General features: G+C 35.1%; 1 long non-coding RNA gene across 1 annotated transcript; it reads left to right on the top strand.

Annotated features, from left to right (window-relative positions):
• Window positions 1-449: 449 nt before the first annotated feature.
• Window positions 450-17,319, top strand: LOC307179613. The gene is made up of 3 exons (XR_013825446.1): window positions 450-843; window positions 9,013-9,052; window positions 17,234-17,319. It is a non-coding gene; the product is annotated as an uncharacterized lncRNA (long non-coding RNA).
• The last annotated feature ends 342 nt before the right edge of the window (window positions 17,320-17,661 follow it).

The following is a 17,661-nucleotide window of genomic DNA, read 5'->3' as shown; positions in this document are numbered from 1 at the left end:
CTGAGCTGCCAAGCATAAGCTCAGGTTGATGTTTATTTTAATTAGAGTTATACTGTAATGAAGAAAATAGTTTTCTGTGTGTATGTGTGGAAAATGGGTAGTTTGGTGGCCTTTGTAGAATGTGTGATTTATGTGACTTATCTGTTTGTATTTTTAAATGGATAGCTTCAAGCAGCATAAAAAGTAGAAATGAAATATGATAATGTGCACAGCTGAAAAATAGAAATATTGAACTTATATATTTTACATTATTTGGCTTCAAACTAAATTTGTAAGCACTAGACATTTATCTTCACATACTCAATCCATTTGAATATACCTTTAAGTGATTTATGATTTGTCTCAATGAAGGGCTCCATTGAAGCTGTTGCTTGCTCCAAATTTCCTGATTCTCATACACCCAGCTAAATAAAAACAGCACTGCATTTTAACATGTAAGAGCCCTGTTGTGTATTTCAAGAGTAAAATAACATTGAGGCCATTTGTGCTGGTGTATGAGTAAAGACATATTACTTTATTTTGAATATTACATTTATTTTTAAAATTCTCCTCTGCTTCAGTACAGAGACTTCTTTTCTTTCTTGATGCACAATACAAACATTTCACAGTGGTCCTGTGGAGATGATGATCTGCAGTAGCATAAATGTGAGATTTTAAAAATGGGAATTTAAGAGATTGAAGGAGAAAATAGTGTTATAGAGGCTAATCACAGAGATAATTTGGCTATCTTATCGTTTCTTTCAGCATCTGTTGCTCTTCTTTCCTTAGGTAACAGATTCCTTCAGTTACTTCGGGAAATTGCTCCTCCCTTATGTGATGTGGTCTACAAATGAGGCCTTCAATGTAAGAAACGCAGTAGTAGAATTTTAAGGCAGGTCAATGTGTACCATTCCTTTGGGCATGATTTTTAGTTGATAAAAGGACACTTTACCAAAACTGAGCCAGTCAGATTTATTTTAATGAGTTGAAAGGGGTACAGAAAAAGGTGACATCTTCATTCATTTATTGATCGATTGATTTATTGGCCGCGCTGTGCATCATGCGGGATTTTAGTTCCCCGACCAGGGATCGAACCTGTGCCCTCTGCACTGGGAGCATGGAATCTTAACCACTGGACCGCCAGGGAAGTCCCGACATCTTCTTTTAAAGGTTATTGACAGTAAGATATCTTTAAGCCTAGATCTTCTGTTGTTCATTTGTGCCGTCGTGTAGAGATGTCCCAAGAGAATGATCACGTAGCCAAAAGACAGAAATATTCCTGAAGAACGTTTTTTTCTTCAGGAAAATTTTGGATGTCTCTATCAAACCTTGCCTAAAGCTATTTACAGCCTGCTCTTTGCAGTTAGATTTTGATTTTGATTCCTGTCAGTTTCATTGAAAAATAACTGACTCATGCCTGGTAGTATGCATACAGGTACTTCTTTGACCTGTAGTCCATTTTTGTTTTTGACTAGCATCGCAAATAACAGCTTATGACAATTAGCATACATAAATTAGGAAAAAGGGCCTACAATGCTTTTGAGTAAAATGACAATATATAAAACATCTCACTAAATAGACAACCCACCTTAACTTTTTTGTAAGTCACAGCTATTAGAATAGTCATTTCTAGGATATAGTTCAGTAAGATGATGCCACTTTGTAACAACAGAAACTTTGAAAAAGCAGAATAGTTTCAGGAAAAACCCACCCTCAAAAGTGTACAGATGGTCTCCTCTCAATGCTTTTATATTGGAAAAACACTAATTAGCCTTTGTGAGAATACGATTAATGAATTAAAATGTATATATTCCAAATCAGTACAATCTAAATGGGTTGAAGGATTTTGCCATTATTCTGCATTTAGCCCTCTTTGTCATTCAGTAGAATTATGACCCAGTTATTTTGATGTCAAGTTTTAATGTTGTATTTTTATGGCAGGGACTCTATTTCCTTTCACCTGGTACACCTCTGAGTTTCACAATTAGAGAAGAGTATTTACTAAGTTATGATCAAGTTTCCTTAATATATATGAATTTTTTCCCTCTTATTAATGGAAGAAAACATTGGAATTAGTTTTAGCAGATAGCGTGCCAATCTAATACAGAAATCAGACTCACAGTTTTGAAATTTTGGCAGATTTTGTTTTGTGGAATATTCCGGTGAGTCAAATAATTTCTTTGGTATATAGACTTAATGGTGTTGGAAACTGCAATGCCCTGGCTTGTTTTAAATCAGAATTAAAGATGTGCCAACCTGTCACAACTCCTGTGCACAAAGTACACTATAGTTCTTCACACCCCTTTGAATTCATATCAATCATTTGAAAATAACATTTTTCTCTCGAATGAGCTGTCACTATCAATTTGAATAGTGGCTGTTGAACTGGAATTCATCCAAAATTTCTGCAAGCCATTTGGTTCATTATATTACAAACCAAATGACTTGCAAAACCGTATTTTTTTCACACTGTTTAAAGCAAATGCAATACTCTCTCTTCAAAGATTGCAGTAATAATTTGATACCTTTATTCAAATATCTAGATTTCTCTTTTTCCCTGCTTTATTGGCATTTCTGATTCACGTCTCAATAATCAGCCCCAAATCTTTTTTTCTTAGTATCTACTGTGTTTTGATTCAGTGGTACTTTAGCTCTGGTTATGTGTAACCACCAAATGACAAACAGATCTTTGTGATGCCCTGTTTCTGTTCCTCTTATGAAAGTGTAAATCTCTAGATGCTATACGATAAAGATGGTGTTCAGAGTAAAATAGTATTTTTGAACACATTGGAATAAAAATGTTTTTTCTCATTTTAACACATCCACCATACCTGACATTTCAAAAAATACCTATGATTTAGGATTGTTTTTGTACTGTTATCTGTCACCAAGTGACACAGTATGTTGCATGGGATTGAAAATTGTAAAATCAGCTGCAGTTTTCCTAGAGGAAAACATCTGTTGCTCCCTTCTGCTGGGACTTTGTTTCCATTTTATTCCAGAATTAATACATAAGTTGTTTTTTTTTAACATCTTTATTGGAGTATAATTGCTTTACAATTGTTAGTTTCTGCTTTATAGCAAAGTGATTCAGCTATACATATACATATATCCCCATATCTCCTCCCTCTTGCGTCTCCCTCCCACCCTCCCTATCCCACCACCCTAGGTGGTCACAAAGCACCGAGCTGATCTCCCTGTGCTATGCGGCTGCTTCCCACTAGCTATCTGTTTTACATTTGGTAGTGTATATATGTCCATGCCACTCTCTCACTTCGTCCCAGCTTACCCTTCCCCCTCCCCATGTCCTCAAGTCCATTCTCTGTGTCTGTGTCTTTATTCCTGTCCTGCCCCTGGGTTCTTCAGACCAATTTTTGAAATAACTATTCCATATATATGTATTAGCATATGGTATTTGTTTTTCTCTTTGTGACTTACTTCACTCTGAATGATAGTCTCTATGTCCATCACCTCACTACAAATAACTCAACTTCGCTTCTGTTTATGGCTGAGTAATATTCCATTGTATATATGTGCCACATCTTCTTTATCCATTCATCCTTCGATGACACTTAGGTTACTTTCATATCCTGGCTATTGTAAATAGTGCTGGAATGAACATTGTGGTACATGTCTCTTTTTGAATTATGGTTCTTTCAGGGTATATGCCCAGGAGTGGGATTGCTGGGTCGTATGGTAATTCTATTTTTAGTTTTTTAAGGAACCTCCATACTGTTCTCCATAGTGGCTGTATCAATATACATTCCCACCAGCAGTGCAAGAGGGTTCTCTTTTCTCCACACCCTCTCCAGCATTTATTGTTTGTAGATTTTTCGATGATGGCCATTCTGACCGGTGTGAAGTGATACCTCATTGTGGTTTTGATTTGCATTTCTCTAATGATTAGTGATGTTGATCATCCTTTCATGTGTTTGTTGGCAATCTGTATATCTTCTTTGGAGAAATGTCTATGTAGGTCTTCTGCCCAATTTTGGATTGGGTTGTTGGTTTTTATTTTTGATATGGAGCTGCATGAGCTCCTTGTAAATTTTGGAGATTAATCCAATTGTCAGTTGCTTCATTTGCAAATATTTTCTCCCATTCCGAGGGTTGTCTTTTGGTCTTGTTTATGGTTTCCTTTGCTGTGCAGAAGCTTTGAAGTTTCATTAGGTCCCATTTGTTTATTTTTGTTTTTACTTCCATTTCTCTAGGAGGTGGGTCAAAAAGCATCTTGCTGTGGTTTATGTCATAGAGTGTTGTGCCTATGTTTTCCTCAAAGGGTTTTAGAGTGTCTGGCCTTACATTTAGGTCTTTAATCCATTTGGAGTTTATTTTTGTGTATGGTGTTAGGGAGTGTTCTAATTACATTCTTTTACATGTAGCTGTCCAGTTTTCCCAGCACCACTTATTGAAGAGGCTGTCTTTTCTCCATTGTATATTCTTGCCTCCTTTATCAAAAATAAGGTGACCATATGTGCATGGGTTTATCTCTGGGCTTTCTGTCCTGTTCCATTGATCTGTCTTTCTGTTTTTGTGCCAGTACCGTACTGTCTTGATTACTGTAACTTTCTAGTATAGACTGAACTCAGGGAGCCTGATTCCTCCAGCTCTGTTTCTCTTTCTCAAGATTGCTTTGGCTATTCGGGATCTTTTGTGTTTCCATACAAATTGTGAAATTTTTTGTTCTAGTTCTGTGAAAAATGCCATTGGTAGTTTGATAGGGATTGCATTGATCAGTAGATTGCTTTGGGTAGTATAGTCATTTTCACAATGTTGATTCTTCCAATCCACGAACATGGTATATCTCTCCATCTGTTTGTATCATCTTTAATTTAATTTCTTTCATCAGTTTCTTATAGTATTCTGCATACAGGAATTTTGTTTCCTTAGGCAGGTTTATTCCTAGGTATTTTATTCTTTTTGTTGTAGTGTTAATTGGGAGTGTTTCCTTAATTTCACTTTCAGATTTTTCATCATTAGCGTATAGGACTGCAAGAGATTTCTGTGCATTACTTTTGTATCCTGCTGCTTTACCAAATGTATTGACTACCTGTTGTAGTTTCCTGGTTGCATCTTTAGGATTCTCTATGTATAGTATCATGTCATCTGCAAAAAGTGACAGTTTTACTTCTTCTTTTCCAATTTGGATTCCCTTTATTTCTTTTTCTTCTATGATTGCTGTGGCTAAAACTTCGAAAACTGTTTTGAATATTAGTGGTGAGAGTGGGCAACCTTGTCTTGTTCCTGATCTTAGTGGAAATGGTTTAAATTTTTCACCATTGAGAATGATGTTGGCTGTGGGTTTGTCATATATGGCCTTTATTATGTTGAGGAAAGTTCCCTCTATGCCTACTTTCTGGAGGGTTGTTATCATAAATGGGTGTTGAATTTTGTCGAAAGCTTTCTCTGCACCTATTGAGATAAGCATATGGTTTTTATCCTTCAACTTGTTAATGTGGTGTATCACGTTGATTGATTTGCGTATAGTGAAGAAGCCTTGCATTCCTGGAATAAGGCCCACTTGATCATGGTGTATGATCTTTTTAATGTGCTGTTGGATTCGGTTTCCTAGTATTTTGTTGAGGAATTTTGCATCTATGTTCATCAGTGATATTGGTCTGTAGTTTTCTTTTTTTGTGACATCTTTGTCTGGTTTTGGTATCAGGTGATGGTGGCCTCGTAGAATGAGTTTGGGTGTGTTCTTCCTTCTGCCATATTTTGGAAGAGTTTGAGAAGGATAGGTGTTAGCTCTTCTCTAAATGTTTGATAGATTTCACCTGTGAATCCATCTGGTCCTGGGCTTTTGTTTGTTGGAAGATTTTTAATCACAGTTTCAATTTCAGTGCTTGTGATTGCTCTGTTCATATTTTCTATTTCTTCCTGATTCAGTCTTGGCAGGTTGTGCATTTCTGAGAATTTGTCCATTTCTTCCAGGTTGTCCATTTTATTGGCATAGAGTTGCTTGTAGTAATCTCTCATGATCCTTCGTATTCCTGCAGTGTCAGTTGTTACTTCTCCTTTTTCATTTCTAATTCTATTTATTTGAGTCTTCTCCCTTTTTTTTCTTGATGAGTCTGGCTAATGGTTTATCAATTTAGTTTATCTTCTGAAAGACCGAAGTTTTAGTTTTATTGATCTTTGCTATCGTTTCCTTCATTCCTGTTTCATTTATTTTGGATCTGATCTTTATGATTTCTTTCCTTCTGTTAACTTTGGGGTTTTTTGTTCTTCTTTCTCTAATTGCTTTAGGTGTAACGTTAGGTTGTTTATTTGAGATTTTTCTTGTTTCCTGAGGTAGGATTGTATTGCTATAAACTTCCCTCTTAGAACTGCTTTTGCTGCATCCCATAGGTTTTGGGTCATCGTGTTTTCATTGTCATTTGTTTGCAGGTATTTTTTGGATTCCTCTTTGATTTCTACAGGGATCTTTTGGTTATGTAGTAGTGTGTTGTTTACCCTCCATGTGTTTATATTTTTTACATTTTTTTTTTCCTGTCATTGATATCTAGTCTCATAGTGCTGTGGTCAGAAAAGATATTTGATACAATTTCAATTTTCATAAATTTACCATGGCTTGATTTGTGATCAAGATGTGATCTCTCCTGGAGAATGTTCCATGACCACTTGAGAAGAAAGTGTATTCTGTTGTTTTTGGATGGAATGTCCTATAAATATCAATTAAGTCCATCCTGTTTAATGTGTCATTTAAAGCTTGTGTTTCCTTATTTATTTTCATTTTGGTTGATATGTCCATTGGTGAAAGTGGGGTGTTCCAGTCCCCTACTATGATTGTGTTACTGTCGTTTTCTCCTTATATGGCTGTTAGCATTTGCCTTAGGTATTGAGGTGCTCCTATGTTGGGTGCATAAATATCTACAATTGTTATATCTTCTTCTTGGATTGATCCTTTGATCATTATGTAGTGTCCTTCTTTGTGTCTTCTAATAGTCTTTATTTTAAACTCTATTTTGTCTGATATGAGTGTTGCTACTCCAGCTTTCTTTTGATTTCCATTTGCATGAATACCTTTTTCCATCCTCTCACTTTCAACCTGTATGTATCCGTAGGTCTGAAGTGGGTCTCTTGTAGACCGTATATATACGGATCTTGGTTTTGTATCCATTCAGTGAGCCTGTGTCTTTTGGTTGGAGCATTTCATCCAATTACATTCAAGGTAATTATCAATATGTATGTTCCTATTACCAGTTTCTTAATTGTTTTGGGTTTATTACTGTAGGTCTTTTCTTTGTCTTGTGTTTCCTGCCTAGTTAAGTTCCTTTCTCATTTATTGTAAAGCTGGTTGGGTGGTGCTGAATTCTCTTAGCTTTTGCTTGTCTGAAAAGGTTTTAATTTCTCTATCGAACCTGAATGAGATCCTTGCTGGGTAGAGTAATCTTGGTTGTAGGTTTTTCCCTTTCATCACTTTAAATATATCCTGCCACTGCCTTCTGGCCTGCAGAGTTTGTGCTGAACAATCAGCTGTTAACCTTATGGGGATTCCCTTGTATGTTATTGGTTGCTTTACCCTTCCAGTGTTTAATATTTTTTCTTCGTATTTAATTTTTGATAGTTTGATTAATATGTGTCTTGCCATGTTTCTCCTTGGATTTATCCTATATGGCACTCTCTGCACTTCCTGGACTTGATTGACCATTATTTTCCCATATTAGGGAATTTTTCAAATATAGTCTCTTCATATATTTTCTCAGACCCTTTGTCTTCTGCTTTTGGGACCCATATACTGAAATGTTGGTGCATTTAATGTTGTCCCAGAGGTCTCTGAGACTGTCGTCAATTCTTTTCATTGTTTAATCTGCTCTGCGGTAGATATTTCCACTATTTTATCTTGTATGTCACTTATCCTTTCTTCTGCCTCAGTTATTCTGCTATTGATTCCTTCTAGAGAATTTTTAATTGCATTTATTATGTTGTTCATCATTGTTTGTTTACTCTTTAGGTCTTCTAGGTCCTTGTTAAATGTTTCTTGTATTTTCTTCATTCTGTTTCCAAGATTTTGGATCATCTTTACTATCATTACTCTGAATTATTTTTCAAGTAGACTGCTTCTTTCCTCTTCATTTGTTTGGTCTGATGGGTTTTTACCTTGCTCCTTTGTCTGCTGCATATTTCTCTGTCTTCTCACTGTGTTTACTGACTGTGTTTGGGGTCTCCCTTCTGTAGGCTGCAGGTTCATAGTTCCCGTTGGTTTGGTGTCTGCCCCCAGTGGGTAAGGTGGGTTCAGTGGCTTGTGTAGGCTTCCTGGTGCAGGGGACTGGTGCCTGTGTTCTGGTGGTTGGGGTTGGATCTTGTCTTTCTTGTGGGCAGGGCCATGTCTGGTGGTGTGTTTTGGGGTGTCTGTGAACTTATTATGATTTTAGGCAGCCTCTCTGCAAATGGGTGGGGCTGTGTTCTTGTCTTGCTAGTTGTTTGGCATGGGGTGTCCAGCACTGCAGCTTGCTGGTCATTGAGTGTAACTGGGTCTTAGCATTGAGACGGAGATCTCTGGGAGAGCTCTCTTCAACTGATATTACGTGGGGCCGAGAGGCTCTGGTGGTCCAGTTTCCTGAACTCAGCTCTCCCACCTGAGAGGCTCAGGCCTGACACCTGGCCGGAGCACCAAGACCCTGTCAGTCCCATGGCTCAGAAGAAAAGGGAGAAAATGAAAGAAAGAAAAAATAAGTAAATAAAGTTATTAAAATAAAGAATTAAAAATATTATTAAAATTAAAAAAATAAATCAAAAAATTATAAAACAAAAAGAAGAGAGCAACAAAACCAATGAACAACTCCACCAATGATAATAAGCGCTAAAAGCTAAACTAAGATAACCACATAAATCAGAAACTAGTCAGTCGCATACAGCAAACCCCAAGCCTACAGTTGCTACCAAAGTCCACCTCCTCAATTTTGGGATGATTCGTTGTCTATTCAGGTATTCCACAGATGCAGGTACATCAAGTTGATGGTGGAGATTTAATCAGCTGCTCCTGAGGCTGCTGGGAGAGATTTCCCTTTCTCTTCTTTGTTTGCACAGCTCCTGGGGTTCTGCCTTGGACCTGGCCCTGCCTCTGCATGTAAGTCGCCCTCTGGTGTCTTTTGGGAAGTCTGAGGTCTTCTGCCAGCGTTCAGTAGGTGTTGTGTAGGAGTTGTTCCACACGTAGATGCATTTTTGATGTATTTGTGGGGAGGAAGGTGATTTCCACATCTTACTCCCCTGCCTTCTTAAAGGTTCATCCAATAGATAAGTTTTTATTTTTCAGGAGGAGAATAGTTTATTTTACCAACCACAGGGTTTTCAATTTGTATAATCTATCAATTCCAATTAAGTTTTTGTAATAAAATTTTATTCAAATAAACTCTAATAACTCCTGTGTAAGGCATATTTGTAGAAGATTATTAGAAAAGAAATCAAAGAAACATGACAGAAAATACATTTCACAATTTGTGGCGAAGATTAATATCTAACACCTGGAACGTATTATTGATGTGGAATGTAGTCCTGATTGGGACATTCAATTCTAAGTCCTAGATCTCAGTTTGAACAGAAGTATTATCTCTCTAGGCATAAGCTACTTCACCCAGAAAATGGGACTAAAACACCAAACTGCCTTTATCACTGGGGTGCTCCAAAGGCAAAACAATAACAAATACAAAAGAGTTTGAGGTATTGGAAGTGTCACAATTCAGGAAGTGTAGATAAATCACCTGTTATAGTGATGCTGGAAAATCCAGTTTAATTTTACCTACATTTTCTCATGTCTGAAATCATCTCAAGGTACACTTTCTTTCTTCTATATTTTGACATATTCTGAAACTTAAATAATTTATGTTTCCCTAGCCAATCAATAAATTTTTTGTAGCATCTCTTCTACTTCTTCTGTTTAGCCCCAGGAAATCTGCATTTTCACATGACAAAATTTTCACAGTCTTGAACATTTACAGTTATTTAATAGTTTCCCTGTTGTTCCTTGGTGATAACTTCCCTTTCAGTCAGGGACAGTATGCATCCCACTCCCATAACTAATTATAGAAATGGTCTTATGGGTCATCATATTACTACTACCTCACTTTTATTTGCAAATTATCGATCTACCACTACCATTAAAGTTGCTAAATCGGAAGTTCATGCATGCCTCTGTAATCTCATTGCCATTATTTATTTATGCCCAGGAAGTCTTTAGCAGTTTGGGACCTTGCTCAGTTTCTTTGTATGTAGATATGTTTTGTCATATATCTTAGCAACTTCTGATTTCTTATTGATGACTTATTTCTCTTCTAAATTTTGCTAAATATATTTTGTAAATCTTCAAACTCCAGTGAATTTCATCTTTATTAGGTTTCAGTCATCTGCAAGAACAATTAAGACTTTGATCACATCACCCGGAGCTATGCTTTGATTCTAAGATTTTAAACTCTGACATTCACTGTCATACCAGACAGCCTGGTTATTGTAAGCTCCATATCCAAAATCTGCATAGAATGGTCTTTCTCCTTCATTCTTAGCCAAAGTGTGTAAACCACCAACCTATTTTATCAAGTCTTATGTAGCATAATAGTTGTTTTATCTTTCTTTGACTCTATGGTAGACCATTTAAAAGTACATTATATTCTGGTTTTTAAATGTTTTATTCATTTTTTTAGTTTTATATTTTTACTTTTTATTTTAGCTTTGTTGAAGTATAATTGACATATACAGTTTCAAGGTATTTAAAGTGTACATCATGATGATTTGATACACGTATACATTGTGAAAGGATTTCACCATATAATTAACATATCTATCACCTCACATTGTATGTTTTCATTTTTGGTGAGAATATTGATTCTCTCTAACGTCTTAGCAATTTCAGTTACACAATACAGTGTTATCAACTATAGTCATCAGGTTTTACGTTAGTTCCTCAAACTTACTCATCTGATAGCTGAAAGTTTGCACCCTTTTACCAACATCTCCTATTTCTCCCACCTTTCAATCCCAGGCCACCACTTTTCCATTCTCTGTTTCTATGAGTTTGAGTTCTGTTTTCTTTTGTTTTTTAGACTCCACATATAAGTGAATAGTACAATATTTGTCTTTCTCTGTCTCACTTATTTCACTTAGAGTAATGCCCTCAAGTTTCAAATTTGTGCTTACCAAAGTGGAAAGGGAAGGGTGTGGGGATAGATTAGGGGGATGGGATTAACAGATACAGACTATTATATTTAAAATAGATAAGCAGCAAGGATTTACTGTATAGAACACGGAATTATACCCATTATCTTGTAATAACCTGCAATGGAACAGAATCTGCAAAAATACTGAAGCACTATGCTATACACCTGAAACTAACACAATATTGTAAATAAGCTATACTGCAATAAAAAAAACCCCTCTATTTTGCACATTGGCGCATGGTAGGCCCACAGTAAATATTTGTTAAATGCCTGTTGCTGTGTAGAGCTCCACCAAGCAGAAACCATAAGGCCCAGTAGGTGAAATACATGCTCTGATGCAAACTATACTTGATTTTTTAAAATATGAATTAAAATTGGAAAGAATAGATTCCATTCAAATGATTTGGGAATCTGCAGTAATAATTACCAATTAAATGAGGGAGGCCAGCGTATTCATTCATTTGTTCATTCAGTCAGTCAACAAATATTTGTTGAGAGCTTGCTCTTGCCACACATAGCACTTCCCCTGCTGCTTTATTATTTTTTAAAAAACATATTTAACTAGGAGGTTTAGCAGGATTTAAAACCCTTATATATCAAGAAACAGGTTTTCTGCAATTCGAGTTTCTTGAAACAACTTTGCATTAATCCATAAAACCAATCCATTATTTCAAGGCTATTTTATTTGGATGCCAATAAGACATATCCCAGGTGAAGAATATTGGCCATGGGGGGTAAACTGTGAGGAATTAAAGTGATCGTACAAATGTAGCCAACGGCCATGGCAAAAAGGTTATTTTAGTGCTTTAATTACCATTTAGATGACTCAACTCAAAATTAGACTGGTCAGGATTGCTCAGAATCCACAGATCATTTCTAGCCAGTTCTTAGAGAATGCAGAATGTAGACCTAAGATAAATTAACTGGATTAATAGCATTTCCTGGAGATGGGCTCACAGGTAAATCAGCAGAGGCCATTTACTAGACTGTTACTGAGGTGCTGAGTTAAGGGTTAGTAAAGAACATATGTAAATATTTCACTTCCTTTTTTAGTCATGGGATATATATATATATATATATATATTTTTTTTTTTTTTTTTTTTTTTTTTTTTTGCTGTACGCGGGCCTCCCACTGTTGTGGCCTCTCCCGTTGCGGAGCACAGGCTCCGGACGCGCAGGCTCAGCGGCCATGGCTCACGGGCCCAGCCACTCCGCGGCATGTGAGATCTTCCCGGACCGGGGCACGAACCCGCGTCCCCTGCATTGGCAGGCGGACTCTCAACCACTGCGCCACCAGGGAAGCCCGGATATATTTTATTATGAAAAATATTTAATATGTTGAAATGTGTTTGATATTCAATTTTAGTGTATTTCCAAAATTTAACATCTATTATGTATGCAAAATTTTTTGTGAATGCAGTATTTTTGTACTGTTGCTATTTGAACTCTAGTATTCCGGAGGTCTCATTTCATCTTATCAGGATGTTCCAATTGTGGAAATCTGAAGAATTAAGAATGAGTTTTTGATTAGTTTGCTTGTTCTTTATATGTAGTATCATATTCCACTAAAACGTAATACTTGGGCTTAAAAATATCAATCAAATAAAATGTAGAGTCAAACTATAGCAAGAATAATAAAAAGCAATACTTTTTAGGCAGTCTGTACTGTCAGAAAAAGCAGAAAATTAAAGCTAGAAGAATTTAGTACGCATGCAGCTGACCATACACTCAACTTAGGAAGATCCACATGATCACAACCCTGTCATTTAATAACCGCCTTCCGTTTCTCCCACCCCACATCCAAGCAGAAAATATGAACTTTACTTTGAGAAATAAGATCCAATTAAAAATTCACATTATACCCCAATGTCTGTTATTGTGAGACGGGATAGTACTATCATGGGGTTTACTGTATTTTAAGTTGTTTCTAAAACTCATAAAGGGAAGTCTGATTTAATATCACCGAAAAAAAGTGTTTGCTTTAACATTTCTTTGTTTATTTCTTTACTGTCAAATGCATATTTTCTCAAGCATTTGGTTTTGACCTTTGATGACTTTTGGATTATAGTAATGAATTTGTGTAGTCTATTTAATTTTAGTTGAAAATTTAAAATTATATCAGTAATCATAGGCCCTGTATAGATTTAATATCTCTACTTTGTAGTTCATCTTGATAATTTATTTGTTATTTTAACTCGAAGAGATTAGGATAAATACAGTGTGTTCAATTGTTCTCACAGATTTTATTTTCTGAGGGGAAGAATTATGTAAACCTCAAAAGATTCTTCTTGAACAGCAGAATCCTATGGGTTTTGCAGGAGTGTCAAAGAAGGAACCTGAAATGTATTTTCCAAAGTATTGTGGATTTACATTAAATATTTTAAATTACTCCATATAAAAATGCACTTCTATATATTTCTGTCTTCCATAAGATGCATTTATTTATTGCTTTCAGAATGACTCTTTTGACTTCTCACTTATTGCTATACTGCCAAATATATATATTACTTAATAAGGGAAGAAAATAAAAGTAAGATTTAAACTGCCCTATGTTTTTTCAAAGACTACATTTTTATGGCCATGTAGAGTTCTTTAACTTCTTGTTTTTTGCTGTCCTTGCCAAATATTTTCCCAAGCCACAGATGTCAGTTCCTACTCATCTGCTGCTCTGTTTCTTACTGATACCCTGCAGATTACATGGGTTGTTTTCCAGCTCAAATTGGATCATTTGAGTAAGAAAGGAACTTTAAAATCTGTTGCCATTTTCTTTAGCTTCTTTTTACCTCCTTCCCACACAATTTTATTCCTTAGTAAATAGTCATTTTTTTATTTCAAGTTTTAATGTTGGACTGTTCAAATATGTGTAGGCCTTGGTTTGGCTTTTGAAAATTCTCAAAAATACAAGCAATTCTCTTTTCAACGATAATTTAAAATAGGGAATTGTACATGTCAAAGACTTAAAAGTGCCAGTAAATTATGTAGATATTTAAAGCAATAGACACAATTTTATAAAAATAACAAAAGAGTAATTTATTAAAATGTATTTGAATAGCATTTTGCTTGTATTCATCAAATTAATATTATTTTTCAATTATTTAAGTATAGTTTAAGCTAAACACTGTACTTTTTGGTAAAGGAAAATCTAAAAAATATATTCTCAACATTTTAGAGTACTTTAGACAGTTGATCTTCTGCAATTATGAATATTTAATTTTGACAAAAAGCTAATGATTTTGAAACCATCCTCATTCAGTCAGTGACATCTCTCGGTGGCATTTTAAAGTATGCAAGAATCTATTACCACTTTCCCATGTCTTCTGAATACACTATCTTCCATCTTCAGTAGCATCATAGCTTAACAAGTTGAGGGATCCAGTATCTTCATGCTTACCCCAAGTCTTATTTTTAGAAAAATACATATAATTAATTAATGAGAGCCAAGGTTTGAAATTTTACTGTATATATATGTCACTTCAGAGCTTGTTTAATATCCACTTTCAGTCTCTACCAGTAGAAATAAGCTATATGTCTAGAAGTGTTTAAATAATTAGCACACATGGAAATTCTTATTCTAGAAATCCTTTGACCACATTTTAGGAACCTTATACAAAAGAATAGGTGATTCATTACAGCATAAAGTATTTCCCCACCCATAAGCATTTTTATTTTGCTGTATTATAAGTAAAGGGAATTATTTATTAATGGATTGAGAATAAAAATAATTAATGGATTGAGAATAAAAATAATGAGGAGAAAAGGGATTTTTTTTTTCTGGGAAATCCTTAAATTATATCATATTAATACTCTTACATTGTTGCTACATACTATGCCAGTGTTCTCTGAAAAAAAATTTAGTTAAAAAAATAGTATCTTGGTTTACTGGTCTATGAAACAAAACAATGCAGAAGCAAGTTTGCAAAACAACATAATCATTATAGGCACAGGTTTTGGAGCCACTACCGAGGGTCAAGTCTTAGCTCTTCAGTGTACTCAGTGACTTAAGCTATCTGTGCTCTGGTTAACAAATCCATAAAATTGTTTTAAAAAAGTCAGTGCTTCATAAAGTTACTATGGGTTAAACATCTAAAACATTCATAAGAATGCATCGTATATCATGTTTGCTTATTAGATGACTTATTACCCGTTATTTTGGTGATTAAGTCAGTTGTTACTTAGTATATTTTCTTTATTTTCACTAAGGTGGCAATGAAATATGTTGATGTTTTGTGCTATTTAACACAATAAGGGTTTATAGAAAAATTCCCTTCCTTTTAAACAGTTTAACAGAGATGTTCTTTGATGTTTGTAAGAAAATCCATCTGTATTATTTTTGCAAATCCCAAGGTATATATAGAAATAGAACAATAATGTACTGTTGGAATATAAACAGTCTGAAAGTTCCCAGCACACACCTACACTCACAAAAAACTTCTAAGAAATTAATCATACAATAGATGTACACAAAATTAGATATCCCATTAAATTCCTGCTATGCTTTAATGGCTTTAAAAGTTTAAAGATGTTGTATGTAATTAGGGAATTATAATGTATTATGGCTTAATTCCATGCAATTATTTTACCTTAAAGCTTTGTCAAATCATATTATGTTCATTGTATATTTACTTATAATAATGACTTCTTAACTTGCTTCATATAAAGCTTATAAATATATATATGTGTGTGTGTGTATATGTATACATATATGTATATGTTATTTGAGCATCTGTCTTTAGCAATATCATTTAAATCTTGATATTCTATATTCTTTGGTTACAGATGGCTGAAAAGCTGAATTGTCCACGTTGACCATTTCAGTTTCTTGGTCATTGTTCTATCATGTACCATCCTTGGGGCTCCTATGCCTCCTTTATTTTGTTTCCGACAGTCTTATGTAAATTGGAGTGTTCCTATTCCCATCTGCTCATTCCTTTACTCTCATAACTGTCCCATTTTGTATTGGAAATTGGTCTTCTTTGAGACTTAAATACTGTTTTATGTTGTTTATGGTATCTATATTCTATATGAAAACTAAGATTTATGATGCCCTGGACAGACCACTTGGTTTCAGTCTTTCAAAGAAAAATGTTACATTAAAGTCAGTGTTGGTAACCCTGCAGTGTATCAGAACACTTTATGAAATACTAACTATGCCAGAAAGAGAGATAACAGCATGCTAACTGGAGCTGAAAGTATTGTATGTGATACTATGATTATTCACAACATTTCTTAAATTTTTTTTTTCAAGACACTGTTCAATGCTAGACCTTCCCTAGAACTAACTCCTTCCCTCACATCAGTTCTTGAAGTATTCTTGGGTATTACTACATAGAAAGTGATGAATTACCTCAAGGGAATTCATCTGTTGTCTTGTAGAAGAAGGATCTTTTAGGATAACTGTGAAGCATTAGTAAATTCCACAGGATGCTATATAAATTGCACTTCCATTCAAAGCAAAAAATAACCATTATTTCTAAGGTTTCTCTTCAGTGGATTATTTTTATGTTATTTTCCTGAACTCCAACTAGAGTAGCTCATGAAAAGCCCATACTAAGTTGATCTATTTAAGGTCAACATGTGAATGTTGTCATTTTAATCGGTATATGTGATTCAATCTCCATTTCCTTTTTTTTTCTTCTTCTTTTAATACTTAAAACAGATGATGTTAAGGTCAAGCAGGATCAGCCTTGGACAGTATCATTTTATAAGAAGTGTTGTATTTGAGAATTATAACTGTTCTTTCCAAGCCTGTATGACCTCACTACTCCACGTGTATCTTTTTTGCAAAATTTGTCAATGATCTTCATGTTGATAATGCAATTTTTTCATTTCTCACTTTATCTCAGAACCATTGTATTCAGTTAATTGGATTCTCCCTCTTCAAAATGTTGCTTCCTTAACTTCTGTGACACCACTTTCCTGCTGTTGGTTGCCTATCAAAAGCAATATCTTTTTTTTTTTTTGGCTAACAAAACTTCAAATTTATGAAAATGAATACCATTCCCATTCTACTTACTTAGGGAAAATATTTGCCACCCTATGCCAACATAAAGAATTTTGGATGATCTAACAGACCACTGTGATCTCATTCCCCTTGCTAACAGGATGTACATATGTGCCAGTTATGCCCTCTGGAACCTGAGAGAAGGTATGCTTATTGGCTTCTGGGAAAGGTTTTTCTTACCAATACAAATACTTGCTTGCTTAGAGGGAAACATCCCTTTTCTTTGCAGAGTGTCATCCTGTCTTCATGCAATGCTTAGAATTACTGAAGCCATCTCATGACCATGAGAGAAGGTAATAACAGTAACTGGAACTGCCAGAATAGAAGGAACCCAGTTCTTTTATGACACTGCTGAGTAACTGAATCAAGAAACCTTGAAATCTTCCTATTTGCTTATTTGCTCATTACTTAACCCACATATACTTCTGGTATTTCAGTGGAAGGCATTCTAAGTCATACATCTGGGTTTGGGGTACATTTTTTATATGGACAATCAGAGAATGAATTACTTGAGGACATGAGATGTCT

The sequence above is a fragment of the Stenella coeruleoalba genome, assembly GCF_951394435.1.
Source record: "Stenella coeruleoalba genome assembly, chromosome: 21".
NCBI classification, from domain to species: domain Eukaryota; kingdom Metazoa; phylum Chordata; class Mammalia; order Artiodactyla; family Delphinidae; genus Stenella; species Stenella coeruleoalba.
The sequence above is the reverse complement of the archived record's forward strand: the minus strand, read 5'-3'. Positions and strand labels throughout refer to the sequence as shown.